Genomic DNA, 23,846 nt, shown 5'->3' with positions numbered 1-23,846 from the left:
TCTGCCATTTCCTGAAAGTTTACCAACAATACCACAAAGAGGTAGAATATTATTAAGAAAAGCTCTCTTTTACTCATCATGGGACATACATGTATATTTGGAAATAAAAGAATTTTACCATCAGTTTCAATAAAGATAGCCTTAGCGGTAAGCAATTACTAATGATCTCTTATTGATGGTACTGGAGCAAAAAATTCTTCATGTTGTTGTGGGAAAAAACAATTTAGGAGTTTGTCCCATTAGAATCCATTCAAGTTCTGGAATGAAAACCCCACAAAGATGTTTCTTTCTTCTCAATTTATTGAAAAATTTTACCTATATCATATCTGTCAGTCATTATAATTTATAGGTAATAATTGTACCCTGTGACAAAATATTTCTAATAGTTTCATTTTTATGTATTTCTTATAATCTTTATATCAGCTTGGGAATTCTTTTGGAATTATAAAAATGTTAAAGGAGCAACCATATGACTAAAATTGGATAAAAATTATAGTTCCTTAAAAGCATTAAACTCTTATTCTTAAGAAATAGATCAAACAATTATTTTATTGTGTCAAAATTTTATAAGAAGTTCCTGTTGTAGCTCAGTGGGTTATGAATCCAACTAGTATCCATGAGGATGTGGGTTTGATCCCTGGCCTCACTTAGTGGATTAAGGATCTGGCATTTCCGTGAGCTGCAGCATAGGTCACAGACATGGCTCAGATCCCATGTTGCTGTGACTATGGCATAGGCCTGCAGCTACAGCTCGGATTTGACCCCTGGCCTGGAAATTTCCATGTGCTTCAAGTGCGACCCTAAAAAAAAGCACACACAAAAAAAATCTGCACACACAGCAGAAATTGAAGGAATATTATAAATCAACTATACTGTAATAAATTTTTTATATAATGATTTTTATTTTTTTCCATTATAGGTGGTTTACAGTGATCTGTCAATTTTCTACCAATTATATATCAGGATTTTAAATTTCAGATTTTTTTTTTTAGCCAATCCATTAAAAGTGGTTAAGAGTCCTGCTGATTTTAATGGCATAATAGTTTTAATATATACTTTGGTTTACCTTGAAATAAGCCATATTTCCAAATTCTGTTTTAACTAATGATCCTTTAATAGACCTATATGAACTAGATCCTTAATCATTATAATAAACTTTCTCTTCGATAAGACAAAGAGCTAGAGTCCAATATATATTTAATTAATGACAGATCTAAAACATTGCCATAACCTCAAAGCTGGACACTGAATAGTTCAATAAAAATGTTCCAATAACACCACTATTAAGAGAATGTTGCATCCTGTAAAACTGAAGTATTATACAAAGGTACAGGCACTAGTGTCTAATGACCAGCTAATAACACATTAGCCAGAGTCACTATGAAATGATATTCCTTTTTGTTGTACATTAATGTCATAAATAAGTGAAAGCCATTTTCAAAGCACATGCTTCATACTTTCTGTAACAGTGTAACATAGTTTCACCTCTGAAATGACCTGCCTGGGACATACCATGGGCAGCCACAGTGGGGCCAATTCCCAATTATGTGAACAAATAAATGGCCTGAATAAGTTAAGCCAGCAAATAAACCCAGCTCTCTTATTGTAGACATTGCTTGTAATATACTTGTTGGAAGTGTTGCTGGGATGTTGACATATTTGGCTAAAGGATCCAAAATACACATATTCTGCTCTGACAACCTTCCCTCCTCAGAGGCTCCTGATGGGCTACACACACACACACACACACACACACACACACACGTAAAGGGAAGTAAAATGCAAAGTGCTAGGGTTTTTGTTTCTTTGATTTTATTGGCTTAGCCCTGCCCAGTTATCTCTGGTGCAAAATGAAGTTTAAAATCTAGCCTGGCTGTATATGCAGCATAGTCTAAACAACAAAGTGGAGCCACTTCTTATCCCTACCTCTAACTCATACTAGGCTCTTACCATCTCTGACCAGTCATGTGGTACAGAAATCAAGGAGATGACCAACAAGTGCAGGCATACTTTGAGGGGAGTAATAAGAACAGCATCTGGCCCTCTCACCACACCAGCAGCGTAAGGCATAGTCACAGAAGAAAGCCCATAAGTGCATGAGCATGAACACAGGAACCCTGATCATTAGACCACCAATGAATATTCCCCAAATCTGAACAATCAGCTTAGCAACTTTTCCTAACTTGGGGAAGAGGGAGGAAGAAGCTTGAGTGGAAAAGACTTGGAAAGGCAGAAGATTCTCTATTTCCATGTTCACTCTCTGCCCAACAACTCACCGGTTCTACAGATTTAATTACTGTAAATATACATATGCTGGGAAATGGGAGACAACTATGGGATTCTTTTAAGTTATATATCAAAAGGGGCCAAAAGTAACAGTGTAATCTGTTTACCAGGAGTGTCCTCTGGGGAGTAGCTTTAGGAAAGAGAACATAAGGAAGGAAGGAGTTGTGGAATGGGCAACAGAGAACTGAAAATTACCTAGAAGGGCATCTTATCAGGGTATGTGGACTATAAAATACCATATAGAGAAGCCTACTGATGGCTCATTATTCACCGAAATCTCCTTTCCCCACCAACGCACAATCCTCCATGTAGTAAAGGGATAGTGAAAATAGGAGTCTATACCCCATAAAGGGGGGTGAGAGGGGTGAGGCAAACCACTTGCCCTAAAAGCAGAACCTGTCTGCTGTGTAGTCACCAAAATGATGTAACTTAAATCCTTCTCCCCTGGATAAGTCGATCAAAAATTTTTTGAAAGGAGAGAAAAACTGCTAAAAAGATGTGAATCAAGTGTCAAAGAAGATATAAAAAGAAGAGCCTAAAAGAGCCACAAGGAGATGAACCAACCTTGTGCAATTATAATGGATTGAATAGTGCCCCCCCAATTCATATCCACCCAAAACCTGTGAATGTGACCTTATAGGGAAATAGGGTCTTTCCAGATATAAAACTGAGTTAAAATGAGGTCATACTGGATTAGAGTCAGTGCTCTATTGAATTGATCGGTATGATTACATAAAGAAGGAAATCTGGACACAGGCAGCAGAGAGAAGATGGCCACATGGAGATGGAGATAGAGATTGGATTTAATGCTGACACACGCCAAGGAAAGCCAAGGATTTCCAGAAATCACCAGAAGCTAGGAAAAGGCACGGAAGGATACTCTCTTGAGTCTATAGGGAGAGCACGGCCCTGCTGACATTTTATTTTGGACTTTTATCCCTCAAAAGTGTGAGAGAATAAATTTCTGTTTAAAGGCAACCAACTTGTGGTGATTTGTTATGGTAGCCCTAGGAAACTAACACAAAGGGCACATTATTAAAACTTGTATATAGTTACATTGTTCTTTCTTTCCATGACAACTTATTCCACTTACATACGCCCAAAGTAGGTTTTGCACAGGTAAATAATATAATTTACCTACTCCCTGAAAAACACAGACTTGGAGTTTTCTTCCATTCGTACTAATGAATAGGTATCAAACCCTCCCCTACTTTCTCTCCATTCTTTTTGTGAAAATCATCATGCATTTACAAATGGAAATATTAGGCTATGAGTACAGGATCCAGTCATGAAGCAGAATGTTTCTCTGTGCTCTGAGAACAACATGGAGATAAAATCTGCAATCCAGCCTCATTAGGATTATTATCTCCTCAGTGACAAAATATACTAACTGATCCAAGCCATCATGAGGCCATTAGGAATGATTACACAGATAATGTGGACAAATTACAGCATTTTTAAGGTAAGCTTTCTTTTCATTGTAATATATATTTAGGAATTATAAAGTATTTAGGATGAAATAAGCCTTGCTTCTCTAAGTAGTAATCCCTTTTGAGGTGCTTATAGGGTTTTTTCCTTTACCTCATGCTACTGATTAAGAATTCCTTCTTTAAATTAGTTTAATTTGCATCAAGGGATATGTAAATGGGAATGGCACTAAACTCTGACCTTTAAGTGCACTCAGAAATAATGCTGATCAGAACGATCCTGCTGTGAGTTGTATGTTGGCAAAGTGGATTTATCATGTAATGGGGTCTAATAGGACCTAATCTTTGGTTGCACTTACATGTTGCCAAGTATCCTGACCTGAGCAGAGGTTTTGGTTGAAAGCCCAGTTTTCAGCCTTCTTATCTCAGTCCCAATATCCAGGACCTGAATACAATTATAATCATCATGATAACAGGAACAAGAGTGACAGCTAACATTCATTAAACACTTGCTGTGTTGTATGTACCATGCTAAGGATTTTACCTACATTACCTCATTTAACCATTACAAAAATTCTTGGTTTTTTTGTTTGTTTGTTTTTTGTCTTTCTGCCATTTCTTGGGCTGCTCCTGCAGCATATGGAGGTTCCCAGGCTAGGGGTCAAATTGGAGCTGCAGCCGCCAGCCTATGCCACAGCCACAGCAATGCCAGATCCGAGCAACGTCTGCAACCTACACCACAGCTCATGGCAATGCCAGATCCTTAACCCATTGAACAAGGCCAGGGATTGAACCTGTGACCTCTTGGTTCCTAGTCAGATTCATTAACCACTGTGTCACGACGGGAACTCCCATCACAAAAATTCTATGATATAGGTACTATTATTATCCCAGTTGTATAAGCAAGGGAATCGATTTAGAAATAAAAAAACAATGGTACCTGTTGAGATCCACCCCAGCAGGGAAGAGATGGCACCCTCAAAAGAAGTAAATAGTTTAATGACATGTGGTTTGAAGCCCCTCCCCACCTTCTCCAGCTCCTTCTCCCAATAAATCCCTTACACATTTAATTCCATCTTGGCATCTGCTTCTCAGTAGGCATGAACTAATGCAAATGCTACTGAGGGTGGTCTGAGAAATAAATGGTAAGATAAGAGCATGAGAGTGGCTTAATCATCACAGAAAGGCAAAGAAGATGGAATAAATGGGGCATGGATAGTACCTGTAACAATTTGGTGGCTCAATTGCTACAGATCTCACTAGTTTTTGCCTGGGGAAATGTCTGAGTGGAAGGAAATACCCTTATAGATTAAACAAGCCAGGCATTTGGAAGATGTGAAGTAACAATAAGTACAAGAATAGCAGAGGTGGCAACCTACTTCTAAGTTGTTCTGATGCCCTTCAAAGGGATGATGAGAAACTGTGAGACATGAACAAGCTGTTAGAAGCTAAGCAGGAGAGCGGAGCATATCTTTGGTGGCTCACTAAGAGGTCCTTATCTCCCAAATGGAAGAGTAGACATAGATAAACAATGTCCTGGAGCTGAGTGTCAGAGCTCCAGAGATGCTTGAATGCTCACCCAAGGTAAGTCTGTTATGCCTAGGATCCTGCTGGGGAAAAACTGAGACCCCCAGACATGGGATGAGGCCATCTGGATGGATGTCCCTGAAGATGCTCATTCTGCAGACCCCCTTCTTCTAACTTGGGGGTAGGGTGAGAATTTCTTCACTTGTAAGGAGCAGAGCTCTAACTGGTTAGGAAAAAATGGGGAGTGGTATTGTTGTTTCATGGGCATTCTCAAGGGTGTACAAGACTGTATATGGATCAGAAAAGCTTCCACTGGTGACCCCACAGTCCTTACCCGGGTCTGGTGACCACCTTGCTCCAATCTGCCTATTGTCAACACTGGTGTATTCCAGAACATGCGCTGGAAGTGGCACCCCAACTTCTTCATGCTGACCTACCAGCTTCAGCTTACCTACACTCTAAAGGGTTATTTTCTGCTGCCTGACAATGGCAAACCAACTGTGACCCAGGGAATCCAGCAAACATCGCAACGAACAATTGTAAGCACAGTGAGGTCTAAAGCCTAAAGTCTTGGAGAGGGAGCCTCCTTCCAAGGTGTTCCTTCCATGGGTATGCTTCCTCAGCTCTAGGAGTCCCTTTAGAGTTCTATTTACGTCCTTATAGTTACTCCCTATGTGGCTTAATATTTATATTTAAAATCCCCCGTTGATGTAACACCGTAGTTTCTGTTTCCTGATTAGACTCAGACTGATACAAGTATCCAGAATACATATCAAGGAATCCAGAATATAAGATTAAGTGAGCAAACATTTATTGTTTTGGGGACACTTTGTCCAAGCGAATCTGTTTCTATTTGATATCTTGGTGAGGACTTCAGGTGATGCAACAAACTCACTGCTAGAATAGTTGTTAGATGCTTCAAAAAAATCTATGATCAATGCTGAAAGAAATGGAAATGTTGGGGTTGCCTTAGCTGGTGGTAGAGGAAGAAATAAAGAGGTTAAGGGAGGTGGGCATGCTGAAATGAGTATATTAAAAGGCCAGAATATTATGTTCCATGCATCATTCACTAAGGCTATTAAAATTGCAATGGTAGGAGGGACATCAGCATCAGGAAGTATTCATAGTGGCCTTTCTCTTAGGCTGGCGCTTACTAGAGGGGAGGCAATCACAGAACTGAGCCCATTAATATTCGGCCCCAAAGAACTAAAGGTTAGATGGGGGTACTTAATGACCAGAAGCCAAGATGTTGCGGTTAGCATAATTACACACAAGTCCAGAGGGGTAGCCAAGAGGTCTTGATGTTCAGGGAACTGTGGAGATGGTTAACATAACATGGCATCTGTAGGGACAAATAGACCATTGGGCAACAAGGATGCCATTTTACTTCTCCAGAAAAAAGGTGCAATTCCTTGCTCAGCTTTCAGACCCAGAATCCCCTGACTTGAAAGTGTCCCTAGAAAGAAGACACTGCAACACTGCTATAAGGGCCTATTGTATCAATTTCTCCTGTTTTTTGCCAATGAGAGCTAAAATCATATACTTGGGTGACTGGATACATTGGGGAAAGGGGAATATCCAGTCATATCGAGGCTACTGGATTCAGAGTCTGAACTGACATTGAATCCCAGAAGTCCAAAGCATCATTGTGTGCTCCCTGTTACAGTGGGGGCTTACAGATGACAGGTAATAAATGCAGTTATGGCTAATGTCTGGCTTACAAGTGTCAGAGACCCACCCAGTGGTCATTTCCTTAGTTTCCTCCCTTATAATCGGAACTGATATGCTAACCAGTTAGAATAACCCTTGTATTGGGTCCTCAGCTTATGCAGTAAGAGCTATCATAGTGAGGAAAACCAAATGGAAACCTTTGAAACTGCTTTTTGTCTCATAAACCAAAAGAGTAAATTAAAAACACTATCACAGGGGGCCCTGGGAGCTATTTGCTTTCCTGTAATAAAGACTTTGGTTCCTTGCTGCCTGTGTGTTCATGGAGTTCATTCTTCAATTGCGTGAACAAGAGCCTGGATTCCTGTAACATCTTTCCGGCATCATCTTTTGGGGGCTCGTAGGGATCCAATCCAATACACCAGTGCTCATAGGGCAAACAGCAGTAAGCGTGCGCTTTCTACTTTTTTTCAGTTTCATTCGCCTCTGAAAGGAGGGTGAGTATGTGAATGAGTGTGCGAGCCTGAAACATGTCCTAGATGTGAAGCGAGTGTGGAGTCCTGATCTGGAATTCTGCTTAAGCTCCTGAACAACCTCACACAGCTAAAAGGCAGCCCTCCTGAGTCCAATCTTGCCAGGAGTCTGGTCAGGGGTTTCTACCATCCTGCCATATGCCAGGAGGCACCAAATGGGGTGTCTCGGTGTCCTAAGAGGGAGACGACCAGAGATGGATGAAGCGAGTCACAAGGCAAACTTTCCTTCCCATTCCCCTCACCCTGAAATCTCCTCTCTCTTTGTATTCTACTCTGTAAAGCATTTGGGAAATCACAGGTTACTACATGTCTGAAGGTTAGCAATTGTTGAAAGGCATGAGACGAACAAAAACGTTTTTGTGAATTATTGAAGGGTGGTGAAGGATTTAAAGTAGCTGTCCCTGACCCCTTATGAGATTCTCACTCCACCTTCCCTGCTTCCTACAGTATGTTAGGAGCCAGCATTTTATAGTAAATGATGTTAGTTGAATGGCAAGAGGCCAAATTTTGATGGAAATTTATCTTTGAGTGGTGTCCCTAAGAGGACAAGCTGCAAGGAGACCCCTTGCACTGTTGAAAAAAACAAAAAGCGAAGGGCTATATGGACAAAAGTCCTCATAATCCAGTTCTGTAAGCTTAGGGACTTCCCCTTGAATTATAAGTCCATCCCATTATATCGTGCTTCTGGTCTTCCACCCCTCACTATTTTTAGCCAGTTCAGCACCCCTTGGGCTTTAGGCCAATTGATACCACCTCGTATATGACTTCAGCCTTCTTCCCTATGCTGGGCTCAGTCATTGTTATATTCTTCTCATCAAGTGATGCCCCATCTCCTTAGGAGTCCTTTAAAGGGCTTGACTAATGGGATCCTTTTTCCTTTCCTATTACCTCAAATGGAGCTGCAGGAGCAAAGGAAACAGACCTCTAGATGGTAAGACCACCCTGAGTTGTTACCATGTCTGTGAGGGAGAAGGAGTTCATAACTAGTGTACACCCAACTTAGGCCAGAGCCCGGGCATGGTCAGTTTTGCTTTTTGTTATTCACTTTCATCCCTGGAGAAACTGACAGCTGGTTCATCCAATTTACCCATTAACTGTGGCTTAGGAACTTTCCTAACATTAATAGAAGGCATGTCAGAGCAAGCATCTTGGGATTCAAAAATTCAGCACAGGGTCTGTATACCTGGGTTTTCTTCACCTCTGTCCAGAGACAGGCAATGGGCAGGGATAACAGGAGAAGAGGCTATGCTGGTAAGGAGTGGTTAATTCCAGTCAGCCTAATGTCGGATGGGACATTCTCTGGACAAGAGAGGGAATGCCCTCACATAACCGAGAAAGGACAATAGGTGCTGGATGCTGGCCTTTTCTCTTTTTCAGATGGGAACCACATCCTCGAGCCTGGTACATGACTCAATAGCAACTCCTCTGACATGTGCCTTGAAAAACTGGGAGAAGTTTGACACTCAGACTCTGAGAGAGAAACATTTAGTTTTCTTTTACATGAAAGCCTGGCCACTGTATAAACTGTTGGATGGGGAGCGATGGCCATCTGAAGGCTCTCTAGATTATACTACTAGTCTCCAATCAGACCTATTTTGTAGATGAGAAGGAAAATGGTCAGAGGTACCTTATGTTCAGGTCTTCTTTACAATGAGGGAAGACGCTACCCTGAGGAAGACTTGTGGACTTCCCCAGTGTGTTACACCAACTCCCTCAGGACCTAGGTGCCCACCATATCCTGGCCCAACTGGGCCAGACCCTCTTGAAGTTAATCAGCCTTCTCCAAAACTGCCCAAGGCTCCTTTTCTCCCCCCTCCAGTGCCAAAGTTATATCCCTCTTTACTCCCTTTGCAAGAGGTAGCAAATGGAGAATGGGGACCAATATGGGTACTTGTGCCTTTTTCACTTCAGGACTTAAGGCAGATAAAAACAGACTTGGGAAAATTTGCTGACAACCTAGATAGATATATCAAGGTCTTTCAGGGTCTCATGCAGTCCTTTGAGTTAGCCTGTCATGTTATTACTAAACCAGACATTGACTATAAGTGAAAAAAAATAAAGTCTTAGAAAATGCTCAAGGCTGGGGAGGTGAGTGGTTTGCTATAAATGCCAGAGGCAGATCAGAAGAGGAACAAACAAGATTCCTTACAGGGTGTCAGGCAGTTCCTACAAGTGATCCTAACTGGTCTGCTAATGAGGGGGATAAAGATAATTGGCATAGAAATCATTTTATTACTTATATAACTGAGGGACTAAAAGCCACATGAGTAAAGCCCATTAACGACTCCAAATCATCGGAGGTTTGTCAAGAGAAAAAAGAGAAAGTCCATTGGCTTTCTTAGAAAGACTCAGAGATGCATAGAGAAAGCATACACCAATGGACCCAGAATCAATGGAGGGCCAAATAATTCTAAAAGACAAATTTATAACTCAATTGGCACCAGATATACAGAGAAAACTCCAAAAATTGGCTTTTGGCCCTGATCAGGACCTGGAGCACCTCCTTAGAGTAACAACTCAATTATATTATAATTGGGACCAGGAAGAATGAAAAGAGAACAAGAGGAGAGACAGAGAAAAGGCTGAGGCTCTAGTTATGGCACTACAGGGAGTCAACCGGGGAGCTTCCAAAGCAAGAGGACTAGGACAGAGACCTAAGCCCAGAGCCTCTTTACTCTGCGGAAAAGAGGGACACTTTAAATGGGAATGCCCCAAGGCTCAGGCCACGGCACCTAGATCGTGTCCCATATATCGGGGAGATCACTGGAAGAGAGACTGCCTCCAAAGATGAAGGTCCCCAGGGTTGACCCCTCAGGTCCAGGATCAAGACTGATGGGATCAAGGGCTTCCCATATTGGCTCCTCTTTATCACCACTCAGGAGCCCCGGTGACTCTAAATGTAGGAGGACAATCTGTCAACTTCCTCCTGGATATGGGAGCTACCTTTTCAGTCCTGCTCTCCAACCCTGGGCCCCCCTCAAATAAAGCTGCCACTATTAGTGGTATTTCTGGCAAGCTGGTTACAAAATTCTTTACACAGCCTTTGAGTTGTGACTGGAAGTCTGTTTTCTTCTCTCATGCTTTTCTGATTGTTCCAGAGAGTCCAACTCCCCTTTTAGGAAGAGATATTTTGTCAAAGGTTAATGCCTCAATTCACATGACAATGGAGCCTAATCAAGGCTTATGCCTGCCTTTGATGGAAGTAGATATTGACCCAGAAGTCTGGGCCATAGGAGGAAAGATAGGATGAGCAAAAAATGCTCAACCGGTGGAGATAACTCTTAAACATCAAAATTTATGTCCTTGCCAAGAGCAGTATCCTCTGAGACCTGAGACATGACAGGGACTTATTATCCCAATTACAAGAAACCTAAAAGAACAGGGACTATTAATCAAATGCAATCATCTTTGTAACACCCCTAATATTGGGAGTGTAAAAACCTAATGGGGATTGGTGCCTACCTAGTACAAGATCTTTGCCTAGTAAATGAGGCAGTGGCCCCGTTACATCGAGTGGTGCCCAACCCCTACGCTCTCTTCTCACAAATTCCAGAAACAGCAGCATGGTTTACTGTATTAAATTTAAAAAGATACCTTTTTCTGCATTTCCTTGTCTAAGGCTTCACATATATAAATTCTCAAAATATGGAAGGGAACCAACTGGCCAGAATTAACTTTAGGTTCATGTAAACTGGGAAATATTCAGTATTAAATTAATATCTTATATTAGAATTGAAGTTTGTTGATCTAATTAACAGACACTTCATTACAGTTATCGACATTAAGTATAATATCTTATTGTACCTACGTTTAATAGCGGTCAAATGAGACACTGAGACATCAGTTACTAAACAGAGAAACTAAAGACATTGAGGACTGTTAATCAATGTGTTTAGTGCTACCTGAGATGGTCTCAATAAGAAAAACACGTGTTTTTAGAAATTATAAAAGACAGCCTGTGGTTGCTTTAGAAAAGTAGAATGTGTGTGCTTTCAGTAAAGAAGGCATGAGGAATGGAATTGCATTTTATTAAGGGAAAAGAAAGATAGTCTGTCTTTAGCTTGTTGCCCTAGAAGGAAAAATAAGGGGCAGACTAATATGGATACAGAAAGTAATGCAAGGTATGTGGGAAGTGGATACTGAGAAAAGAATTTTGTGCATGGTTTTTGTGCACTTTGTACTAAGTTCAGAATAAATTTAATTGAGTAAATTAATTATAAAAGTAAGGTGGTGCCATAAATCACACTCCTCACAAAGACATAAGGTAACTTTTAATTATATGCTGACCAAGGAAACGGCATACAAATATTTCATGACCAGCCAGAGAAATCAGAAAAATCATACAGATTATAGGTATTCTTATCAATTTTACCAAATATAGGATCAATATATGTGGATCACTCCTGAAAAGGGTTATTTAACCCAACCCGAATCTATTTGCTGGGAGCAAAATCATTATGTCAGATTTGGAGGGCAACCCCTATCCTCTAATGAGCTAAAACCTTTAGGATATTTAGCAAACGAACATTGTTTCCAAATCATCCAGGTCATACAATTCAGATAAGACTTCCATATGGTCTGGAACAGACTGGGGATCTAATCCTGGAGTATGCTGGCTAGCCCAGAATGGAACTTAATGGGTATGTGGAACTAATCTGTGGCCTTGGCTGCCCACAGAATGGGTAGGGCACTGCACTCTGGGATTGGCGTTTGCTCATGGCAACATTATGAAAACTCTGAGCCGAGTACCAGCCAACCTTCCCTATTGACATGCTAGATGGGCCAGATCAGTGTTCCACTGGTAAGATTACTTAGCAGCGATATTTGCGCCTTCATTGGGAAACCCTGACATAGTGCTGCGAGTGGAAGCCTTAACTAATTTTACTCAGCAAGCTCTTAATGATACTGCAGAAGCTATTTCTACCCTAAATATGGAACAACAAATAAGAAAAGTAGTGCTACAAAACCGAATGGCCTTAGATGTACTCAGTGGAGCTCAAGGAGGTACCTGTGCTATTATAAAATCTAAATGTTGTGTCTATATTCCTGATTATTCACAGAATGTGTCTGATTCCCTGCTAGATCTTCAGCAGCAGATTGATAAGATGTCCAATCCAGCTCCAGCTTTTGGAGCTGCCCTCTGGAACTGCTTGACCTTCTCCTCCTGGTGGAAATATTTCCTCACCAAAGACATCATTGTGACCTTGATCCTTTTATTCAGACCCTGTGTAATTAACTGTATTTTTAGCTTCATTATATCTTTATTAGAAGCTATAAACCTTCAAATGGTGATAGAAGGGGTACCTAATGTAATGTACTGAAGCCCACTCAACCGCCCCATGAGTAGAGACCTAACTGCTTTCCCCTAATGATGCCCCTTGTCAGCAGGAAGCAGTTGGAGTGGTCGTCGCCCCTTTCCCCTGCAGTTAGAGTCTCCAACTCTAGAAGGGGGGATTGAGGCAGAGTAATAACTCAGCTGGTCAGTGTAGGAGCATGGGCTTCCATGCATTCTTTGATATAGCTATTGATTAACAGTTGTGGCTAAAGGGCTCCAGGGAGTAACATCCTTGTTTACTATAGGGAGTGTACCTACGCCCAGATGGGCATTAATCCTTAAACCCCTGTGACTCTGTTTATGGCAAGAAAAGGGCAAAAAAAAAAAAAAAAAGATACTTATGGGAAATTTCCACCCCTAAAACCCTATTGGAAAAGGACTGATATAGGTAATTGGGCCAATGGGAGAAAACCGCATCTTTCTGGATCCCATCTTTAAGGGATAAAAGGTTGGTACCCCTCATCTTTAAGGGATAAAACTTCCCTATAGGACAATGCAGGGGGGCTCTTCTCCCCTCTCCCAGAAGCCTTGGGAGTTATTTGCTTTTCTGTAATAAAGACTTTGCTGGCTTGAAAAACAAAACAGAAACAAAAACAAACAAACAAAACCCCAGCACTATCACATACCAGGAGGGATGACAGAGATTAGTGCTACCATTAAAACCTAAAAGATACAGGGATAGTGCCCCAGTTTATATTTCTGTTGAACTTGGGAGTCTGGTCCCTGCAGAAACCACATGGATCCCACTGAGACTTAGGCATCTTTATGCAGAAACAGTGCACACATATTTTATTGTAATGATTATTGGGCACTCAAATTTCATCATTTGAACTATGATTTAGTATTCAAGTTATTGATACCTTGAGAGGGCAACATGGCTATAATTTTAGACAAAGAAAATTACTTTCTCTACATATAATAATCATCATAACTGTGACCATTAAAGCCCATGACGTTCTCCAAAAAGGCACATTGCTGCTTGCTTTGCTGCTCCAAACTCCTCTAAATGGACTACTATTTTTCCTATATTATGCCAGGCATACTACAGCATCTTTTTAAGACTCAACACAACAGCTACCTTTTCCAGAAAGTCTCCTTGAAAATGGATCCACACACCAGGCTAGTTTAGCAGTGCTTTCTTGGTACTCCAGTAATATGCCTTGCAGTTTTATACTCGCCAATAATCTCTCACCTTGCTTTATAATCATCCATTAATCTCTCTCTCTCCCCACTGGACAGTGAGCTCCTCAAGGGCAGGGACTGTATCTCATTCCTCTTTGATTCTCAGTGGTTTAGAACAGTGACTGGCACATGGTTGGCACCCATAAATACTTGCTGAATGAAGGAACAAACGATTTAATAAATATTCTGTTGATCTTTGGATTGTGTACCAGTTCCTCAGAATGCAGCACTCTATGACAGATTTCTTCCAGAACACATGAGACTGTTTTTTGAATGTACAGGTAGGCAAATTTCCAATTTATTCTTTTGATCTGGAATGATACCTTGCTCCAGACCACCCAGCAAGGACCAGTCTCTGTGGTCACTGCTCTGTATTCAGATTGAAACATCAGCTTTTGGTCTCTTCAGGACAGAATTCTTGGCATAATCATCTTCACAGATGGTCAGATGAGTTATCAACAGTAGCATTCTTTACTGTGGGTATGGCCAGAGCCCCATATCTGGCTCACTTGCCACAGAGGGGCCAAGTCTGCCAAAAGTCCCTTTAGGTGAGGCAGTGCTTCACTCACTCAGTTTAAAGCATCAATTTACCAGGTTCCCCTGTGCCAGAAAGAAGGCTCTAACATAGCAGTATGGTCAGCTGTAGCTCGACCTGACCAAAACTACTGTAGGTCAAATTTTGCATTACCTCTCAACACACACAAGCCCGATCTTGCTATCTGGAAGAAGGAGCTCCTGCAAAGCTACAACAAGGATCTAAATGTACCACTAAAAGAAAGCCAAAAATTACAGCACAATTAACATAAGTGATTGAACCTTCAAGCATCTCTACACAGCAACTAATATGATGGTTACTCATTTATACCTGTTCCCACTGTCGATTTAGTTGTCCAAGTAAAGTGTAAAAATACAAGACATCAATAAATCCAGAAGCATGTCTTTACCAGTGCAAAAAGGATCCAACTATACATTAGGACCAGACAACATCACCATCATAATTGCATCCTCCATCATTGTTCAGGGGTGGGGTGGGAAAGAAGTGAATATGGCTTTTGAATTATACTAATTTATATTCTCATCCAGGCTCTGCTCCTTACCAGCAGTATGACTGTGACAAGTTACTTCATCTTATTAATCCTCCATTGCACTGCCCATAAAATGAGATGATCTATTTAACTGCAAAACTTGAGCTCCTTTCATCATATCATGCTGCTTCTCATTATAAGGCAGGACTTTTCCATTTGAATAGCTAAGATGGGAAAAAAGACAGAAAAAAATAATTAAAATGCAATCTTGCAGTTGCTTATGGAAAGGCTCAGCCTGGGTTTCCAGGAAAACATCAGGGAAATAATAACTAGAAACAAATTAGGAAAAACCATAAGCCAAGTCTACCCCAGTCTCTGATACAGAATAGATACTATGGAGTAACAACATCATGAACACTTAAATTCAGCTGGATCAAACCTCCCCAAGGAGTCACCTTTCTGGCCCCAGATCTGTGTTCTTCTTTAGCAGGTTTCTGCAGGTAATGCGCTTTTTTATATGCAAATAAAGTCCAAATTAGGACAATTCCACTCTGTACACTTGTCACCATACAGTTGTTCCTCAGTCTTCATGGGGAATTGGTTCCAGGAGCCCCCACAGATACTAAACTCCTCAAATGCTCAAGTCCCTTATAAAAAGTCATCATAGTACAACGAATACAATTGACCCTCCAGACATCTCAGCATAGTTGGTGCCAAAATAATCTTAACACTACTATTTACTAGCTACCTGACTGCAGCTTCTCATCTACAAAATTGAGTTTATAATTTATATGTCACAGAGTCAGTGTAAAGATAAAATACGATAGCATATCCATTCAAAAACATTCCACAAATAATTATCAAGCTCTTACTTGTGTCCTTAGCATTGTGGCTGCAGTGATGAATAAGACACAATAATCATTCCTAAGGAGTCTTAAGTGACTATTCACAGCAGAGGCCCACCATAATATATTGCTCTACAAATAGTTGACTATACTGAACAGTAGAAATTGGCACATTTTAAATCAACTGTACTTCAATTTTTTAAAGTTAAAAAAAAAGTAGTTGATAGAAATATAATTCTAATAGCCAGAAGGAAGTGCAACTGTATAAAACTGCAAAGAAGATACATTCTGAATCCCTTATCTACAACAAAATGCTGTGCCTATGATCCTTCCACAGTCCTTTTTACACAATTTTGTGGCCGTGGGCATACTCATAAAGATTACTGCAAAATATTTTAGTTCTAGAGGACTCTAAGGATAATTTATACCAACTCACAAATAAAAACCCCCACTGATATATACTTTTAATGCCTCCTACACATTTATCATTCTTTAAATTTAATAACAAGAATAGTATTTACTTCTAAAACGTATTCCCCCAAGTTGGATGACACTACTTATTACCTATGCATGGTTTTAGGTATATTAACCTAAACTACATTTTATAGGATCTCTTCTGGCTGAGCATCTGTTTTTCTCATTTCATGTTGAGTAAGTTATCAGGTCTAATTTTGAAATATGAAAGCTATTATCCAAAATGCACCAATATTTCCAGGTGCACTTTATGGAAGTGTAGAACTATTTCTCAGAAGCATAAAACAGTTGTTGAAAAATGCCTTAAAGTGCAAACAAGTTAGAAGCCTTATGAATTGAGCTGGGTCAAGTTCAGAGGGATTGAACCCAAAGGTCCATTTGCCCCAGTTTCACAATCATGATGGGCCTCATATTTAGACCTTTGACAGCCAAAGTAAAAAGGGAACATAATACATTCTATTTTTAGGGTTAAAAGCTTTTTTACTTCATGTAAACATTTAAAATATACCACACTATTTTAACTCTATTTGGCACATCTAGATTGTTTAATGTGCTGCAAGCCTTGGAAATAGTCTAGGCTCTCTCAAACTTAGAGAAGACCTGGAGAAGAGAGATCTTCAGGCAGCCTTTATATTCTAATACATCTGATTTGCAGAGTTTCAAGTGGCAACAGCAGTGATCTTCTCTAGCGATCAGACTTTCAGAAAACTCACATAAATATAAGTCATGAGGAGTTCCCGTCATGGCGCAGCGGAAATGAATCCGACTAGGAGCCATGAGGTTGTGGGTTCGATCCCTGGCCTTGCTCAGTGGGTTAAGGATCCAGCATTGCCTTGAGCTGTGGTGTAGATCACAGATGTGGCTTGGATCTGGTGTTGCTGTGGCTCTGGCGTAGGCTGGCAGCTACAGCTCCAATTAGACCCCTAGCCTGGGAACCTCCATATGCCAAGGCCCTAAAAAGGGGAAAAAAAAAAAAAAAAGTCATGAGACTGATTTAGACCAATATCCCAATCTAATGACTCACTATTAGAAGTACAGTATTCAGCTCATGCACAGGTAATCTGTGCATTCATATAAAGGACAAGAAAGATGTTAGGAAAGCCTATTTAGGCAACCCATCATGAGAGGAAAGCAGTCTGCTGGTTATTTCTTTAACCAGCATTTCTTGAATATTTAAAATGTTTGGGATTATACATCAGGTTCTGTTCAGAAAAAATAAAATAAAATAAAGCAATTGCCTCAATTTATGGGGCATTTATACCAAATATTTTGCAAAAATGACCTTAGCATCTCATTTAATTATTACAAAATTGGAAATGTTACAAGGCCTAATGTGACAAATGAGAAAGTTGAGGCTCAGAGAAACAAAAAAGCTTGCATAATTACACAGTAGGAAGTAGTAGGATTAGGTTTAAATCCAGATCTATTCTTTTTTGCAAAACTATAGCTCTTTTCATCACATCATGTTGCTTTTAATATAACACAGGGGTCAGCAAACTAAGGTCTGTGTTCAAAACCCAGGCAATAGCTTGCTTTTGTAAATAAAATTTTATTAGAATACAGTTGCACTCAGTCAATTACCTTTTTCTTTGACTGCTTTCTCTCTACAGCAGCAGAGTTCAGTGGTTGCAACAGAGACAGAATGATCTACAAAGCCAAAAAATATTTAATACCTGGCCCTTTCAAAAAAGTAGTTTGCTGAACCCTGATTTAAGACAAAATCCTTGCTCATGGAAGCATCAATCTAAAATGGAAGAGAGACAGGAGAACAAGTAATTACAATACAATTTAAAAGCTCTGGGAGTTCTCATTGTGGCCCAGCAGGTTAGGAACCTGACTAGTATCCATGAGGATGCAGGTTTGATCTCTGGCCTTGCTCAGAGGGTTAAGGATCCAGTGTTGCTGCAAGGTCGTAGATGCGGCTTGGATCCCACATAGCTGTGGCTGAGACAGAGGCCTGCAGCTGAAGTTTGATTTGACCCCTAGCCTGGCAACTTCCATATACTGTACAATTTAAAAGCCTTGCTATTACATTTGGCTATCTTAGCCTGGTTCCTAGGAAGATAAAACCTGAGGAAGGTTGTGCGCTAATATTCTGAGGCAAGATGTAGGAAGTAAGGCAGGGAGAAAGAGGAAGCAAATATTAAGAAGTGCATTACCCAGATTCGCCAGTTTCTAAAGAAAACATAGCTGGCTGTCATCCATGTGAGATGTTTCTAAAGAGGCTGTTTGGAGTAACTGCCTCTCAGAACAATTTTCACCCCTCAGGGGAAGCTGAGACCACCAGTGGTATTAGAAGATGAAGTGAACTGATGGAAGCTGTCACTCTGGCTGCTCAGGCTGGAAAGCCAAGTGACACCTGAGACGCAGGGAACAGACATGTTGAGCAAATAGAGATTGGTGCACAGACTGGTCCAGTGCAATGCACCCCACGCACCTCTCAGATCTGTTTTCACCCTTTTACCATAACTGAATCTCATATAAGAGCAATATGTCCTAATTTCCTCCTTTAGAGAAAAGGTGTATGTCTCATCCTTGAAATTAATGGTCAGTTGCAATCTCCTAAATAGACTTCAGTGATATTATCAGTCTAAGGTACAATCACTGATGTTGCAGCAGTTGCTCTTAGGGTCACGATTAATAGTTATCATCCCCCTCCTCTTCCTCTTTCTAGATCTTCCTCACCCTTGGCCTGCATTGTACTAAATGGAGTTAGGCTGATAATCATTCCCAAGGGTCTAAGCCCTAAATTGTCTTGCCATGGTTGATAGAATTGCCCATTCACACTTATCACTGGCCACAAAAGCACCAATGGGTAATGCAGTGACTTCCTTGGATATCAGATATAATTCTCCCATACCCTCTATTTTGTAGTCCTAATACGAATTTCTCATTTTAATTACAGTTAATTATCTCAGGATTTTTTTTTTTTTTTGGCTGTGTCCATGATATGTGAAAGTTCCCAGGCCAGGGATCAAACCTAAGCCACAAAAGTGACTCAAGCCACAGCATTGACAACACCGGATCCTTAGCCTGCTGAGGCATCAGGGAACTCCAACTGGTTGATGCTTAATACAAAATGGCCAAGTGGTAATCACAGCTTCCAGTTCAGTGGATCTTATTTTGTTTCCTGGAGAAAGTACCCCACCATCTATGACCAAGAAACTATAACTCAATAGAGTCTAAGGTTGCAAGAAGAGGAACCAGAAATTCCATAAAACGGATAACTGAGAATGATGGCAAATAGGATCAAACTTACTTCCACCCTATGTTAGTTTGGATCATCCAAAAAATATCGCCCTCCAAAATGCGATTATTCGTATATATTTTTTTTTAATTGGGGAGAATGCCTGTGATGAGTAGAGGGAAAAGGAACAGGGATAGAGAGTGAAAGTGTACAGTGCAGGTCTGATATCTATGAAAGGAGATAAGGGAGGCATAATGTTATCTCTGTTATAGAAACCAAAAAATCCCTTTAATTCTTCCTGCTGCTAGAGATCAAAGGGAAGCATTCCCCCAAATTAATAGCTGCATACTAAGTGTCAGAGTCTTATTAATGCCTTGGCAGCTGACAGTGAAGCTATCAATGTCCCCCTACCACTACCACACATGAACATTAACTTCACATTCATCAATGATGGATTTTGCAGAGGTCTGGTAGGTAAATTAATGGAAACCTAATGGTGACTGCTTTGCATCTTTTAAGTGTGTGACAGTTATGTTAATTTTTTCAGTGCCTCTTAGTATGCTTATCCTGGCCAGGAAGAGTGGGGGGTTAGTATCAGTAGCTTTCGATTGGCCCTTCTGTATGAGAATTCTATCAGCTGCTAAGTATATATTTGGAATATAACCACAGATGGATCTATAAAGCCACTGAACTCCTGACGAGGAAAACTTGGGCTAAGAGTCTATATGTTACCTGACCTGCATATATCCCTACTCTTACCAGAAGACCAGCATGGCATTTCCGGTCTCCGAGTATCAGTAAAAGATCAGCCCTCATATTTAATAGTACTCAAGAAGTCTGATATTCCACAGAGGATCATTATATTTGACCACAGGGCCATTAAGGGAAGGACTTCTTCCACTGGTCTATATGTCTGTTTTTGCCACTACCATACTGTACTTGAAATGCCATATCAGGTTCTTTTTCAAGAAGACTGATCTTTTTTTTAGTACACTCTAGTTCTGTAAACTATCCTATATCTGCAAACAATGGTAACGTACCATGATTTTTTCATTGCTGTAAATGAGGTCACCTTCTTTTTGCTGGTATGAGTTGTTTTTATTATACAAATCAAGTAACACCCAGGTCAACTTCCCCTCTATATTAGCCCTAAGAAATCTGTAGTCTATTAGCCATCACCATAGATTTGTAGATCAATGCTCACTTGTTGCTCACTCTTGCCTTGCTATTCATTACAGTACTTATGTCCCCTTACCTCCAGTGATTAATGCTGTCACCAGCATCTGTTGTCATAAAATCCCACCATGGGATCCAAGTTCCACAACCAAGCTTCTCAACGACCTATGGGGCTCCCTTCACCAGTAGATTTCTTATTGTTTTAGAGAAGGGGTTTTTCTATGTTGCTTCTCTAGGAACATGGTCAGGTGTTCCATATAGTGAATCCACCTATTCTAAGGTTTCCACTATACTGAGCCCTCTGACTACTTCTTCAATCCTCTGCCAAGAAAATTCTATTTCCTGTAGGCCATTGCTATATCTAAGCTTCAAGAGTTTATCTTGAAAATTAAGACCAGAAGTAGACATACTTCCAGACCTTGAATCCTGAGTCGTAGGTGAAATCCCCATGATAATGGATTCTCTCTTACCCCCTCATATATTGTACCTTCCTCTAGTTAGCTCCCTCAATATCTTAAGGTATTCCCATGTTTCTGCTGATAGGTGTTTATATCTTGATACTACAATTCTTTTGGTATGTAACTGCTTCTTCTTGAAGCACCCTTGCACTTCCCTGCTCAGGCTGTGCTGAAACTTGACCCAGGTTATTGTCTGGAGGCAATAAATATGGTGAGGAGCAGACCTTGATGACAACAAGGACCATCCTCTGAGGCACCCACATAAGATGAGGTAATTGAGTACTCCCCAGGTAAGGGAAGACTCCTGGCCTCTTCAAGAAGTAGGCAATGGCCTCCTGGCCTATGCCAATGACCAGGGAATTCAGAAAAATTGGGGGTTAATGGTTCTAGGCTCCTTCACACAAATGTTCTTATTTCAATTTTCAGGATTCCAATTCTTTCCCAATCAAAGCCTTGACTTAAGACATAGAAGAACTACGGAGGCTGGACATTTAGTTTTCTCTGCAAACTTACCACTTAGATCAAAGGCTTAAATTTCAACCTAGTCAGTCTTGCAACTGCAGGAGATGAAAGTTTTTCTAAAGATGCCATAACGTCCTCTGGCTCTTATAGAATGACATAGGTTAACAATTGTCTAGAGCCTATAATTTTTTTTTCAAGGCTTCTGATGATGTCAAAAGCAGCCACTCAACAACATAATCCTTATAATTATCATTGTCCCATAATGTTCAAGTACAGAAGACACAATATCCTAATACCTGGCCATTCACCTAAACCTCAGACCAATTAACAAGAAGTGAAAGCTTTCATGATTGTAATGCCACAGTACAAGGGGTTGTTACTACAACACTTCTCATACCAGTTATCTTATCCTATTTATTCTATAGCTATGTGACTCAAAATTGTGGTTCATGTACCAGCTGCATTGGCACTACCTGGGAGCTAGTTAGATGCAGAATCTGAGGCCCAACCCAAGAGTACTGAATCAGAATTTGCATCTTATTGAATTCCCTAGGTAAGTCCTATGAACAGCAACATTTGAAAAGCTTTTCTCTACACTAAAACAGATCTTGAAGCAAAGCTAACATGCTGCTACTTTTTTGGAGAATACAATCCAAGTGAAACAAGAGAAATGGGAGAAGGAAACAGGTAGGGGGAAAAAGGGAAAGCAAATGCAGGACGTTTCATTGCAGATTCATTTAACTGCTCAAAAAAAGAGAAGAGAAGAGAAGAGAAAAGAAAACACAGGTTGAAAATTGTTCACATGGTTATTTCTCTAAAGAGTCCACATGAAACTGTAACAACTTGGAACAATCTGTTTTGGGGAGGTTGGAAGGGGAAAGTGAGTAATTTATTTGCTCGTTCATTTCTATTTCCTTTCTTCCACTGGTCAAAGACTGCCCCAAGAGGTGTTAACTTCCCCAACATTTTTGGATATATTACCAGGCCCTCCCATGCAGCTATCTGGGAAGCCAGAATTTTCTGGGTCCTATTCGACCATAGCTGGGTGGAATAGTCAAGAATTTTAAAGATGTGGCTCTTTTGTCTTCATAGTTTCTGATAAGAAACGTGCCGTTATTCTTGATTTGTTCCTCTGTAGGTAATTCACTGCTTTCGTTTCTCTGGCTGCCTGCAAGATTTCCTCTTCGTCCTTGGTTTCCTGTAGTTTGAATACAAGGTGTTTATATTTGGGCATTTTGTGTTTGTTTTTCTCCAATGTGATATCTGAGAGCTTCTTGAATGTTGACTGGAAACCGGCTAATTTTGGAAAATTCTTGGCCATTATTTCTTCAAATATTTTTTCTGTCCCATCTACTCTCTCTTCTTCTTGTATTCCAATTACACATTTGTTAGACTTTTGATCTTGGATGCTCTATTTCCCTTTCCCCTCTTCTTTCTCCACCTTTTACAGTTTGGGTAATTTTTATCAATTTATCTTCAAGCATACTGCTTCCTCCCTTGGTTGTACTTGATTCTACTGATGACTCCAGTGGGCAGTGTAGACGTTGATCTCTTAACGTGATTTTTCCTAGCATTTACATTTGCTTATTTCTTATCATTTCTATATTTCTTCTGATATTACCCATCTAATCATGCATATTGTCCACCTTTTCCACTAGATCCTTTGATGCATTAGTAATAGATATTTTAAATTTCCTATCTGATACTTCTAGTACCTGTGCTACCTCTGAGTCTTGTCTGTAATTGCTTTGTCTCTTCAAATTGTTATATATATTTTTTCTTGCTTTCTTGTATGCTTTGTAATTTTTTGTTGAAAGTTGAATGGCTCGTATAGTACAGTAGAGACAAAGGTACGTAGATTTTATGTATGGAAATAGGCAGACAACTTCGTCAGCTAGGCCTTTGGTATAGGAAGGTTGAATCAATCTAGTCAGAAATTTAAATGGGTCTGGGAGATGCTGATGCTAAGGCTATTCTCAGTGCATCATATGTTTCATATTCCCATAGAATTACTTTGTGTTTATTGTAGTAGTTGGTTTGTCAGAGTTTTCCTCAGCTTCTGTGCCACCCTCAGCTTTAGATTTTCCTTTGTTCCTGTGCCTCAGACAGGTCCCTCTGCACATTCTAGCCCCTCTCCCAGCAGTAGACTACTATTAGCTATTGCTTAAAGAGTCTGAGTCTTGGTTTGGGGAAGAGGAAGAGGAATGCTTACTAAGCTGCTCTAATTAAGCTTTAGTTTTAGGCAGGAATTGTCCCTGGGT

The 23,846-nt window shown here is 40.3% G+C and overlaps 1 long non-coding RNA gene across 6 annotated transcripts in view; it reads right to left on the bottom strand.

Annotated features, from left to right (window-relative positions):
• Positions 1–11,693: 11,693 nt before the first annotated feature.
• The window catches only part of LOC146406083 (uncharacterized), a 27,919-nt gene continuing 15,766 nt past the window's right edge, over positions 11,694–23,846 (bottom strand). For 4 of the 6 annotated variants that reach the window (XR_014805267.1, XR_014805274.1, XR_014805265.1 and 1 more), the window contains one exon: positions 11,694–15,207. This is a non-coding gene — a long non-coding RNA (uncharacterized LOC146406083). Of the gene's footprint in view, positions 15,208–17,883; positions 18,047–23,846 lie in introns of all 6 variants that reach the window. The other 2 variants (XR_014805266.1, XR_014805271.1) reach the window with 2 other exon arrangements.

The sequence above is a fragment of the Sus scrofa genome, chromosome 1 (genome assembly GCF_054392235.1).
Source record: "Sus scrofa isolate SSC_HxYL_T2T_F1_AM1 chromosome 1, Sscrofa_HxYL_maternal_Yorkshire_Landrace_v2.0, whole genome shotgun sequence".
Classification (NCBI taxonomy): Eukaryota; Metazoa; Chordata; class Mammalia; order Artiodactyla; family Suidae; genus Sus; species Sus scrofa.
The sequence above is the reverse complement of the archived record's forward strand: the minus strand, read 5'-3'. Positions and strand labels throughout refer to the sequence as shown.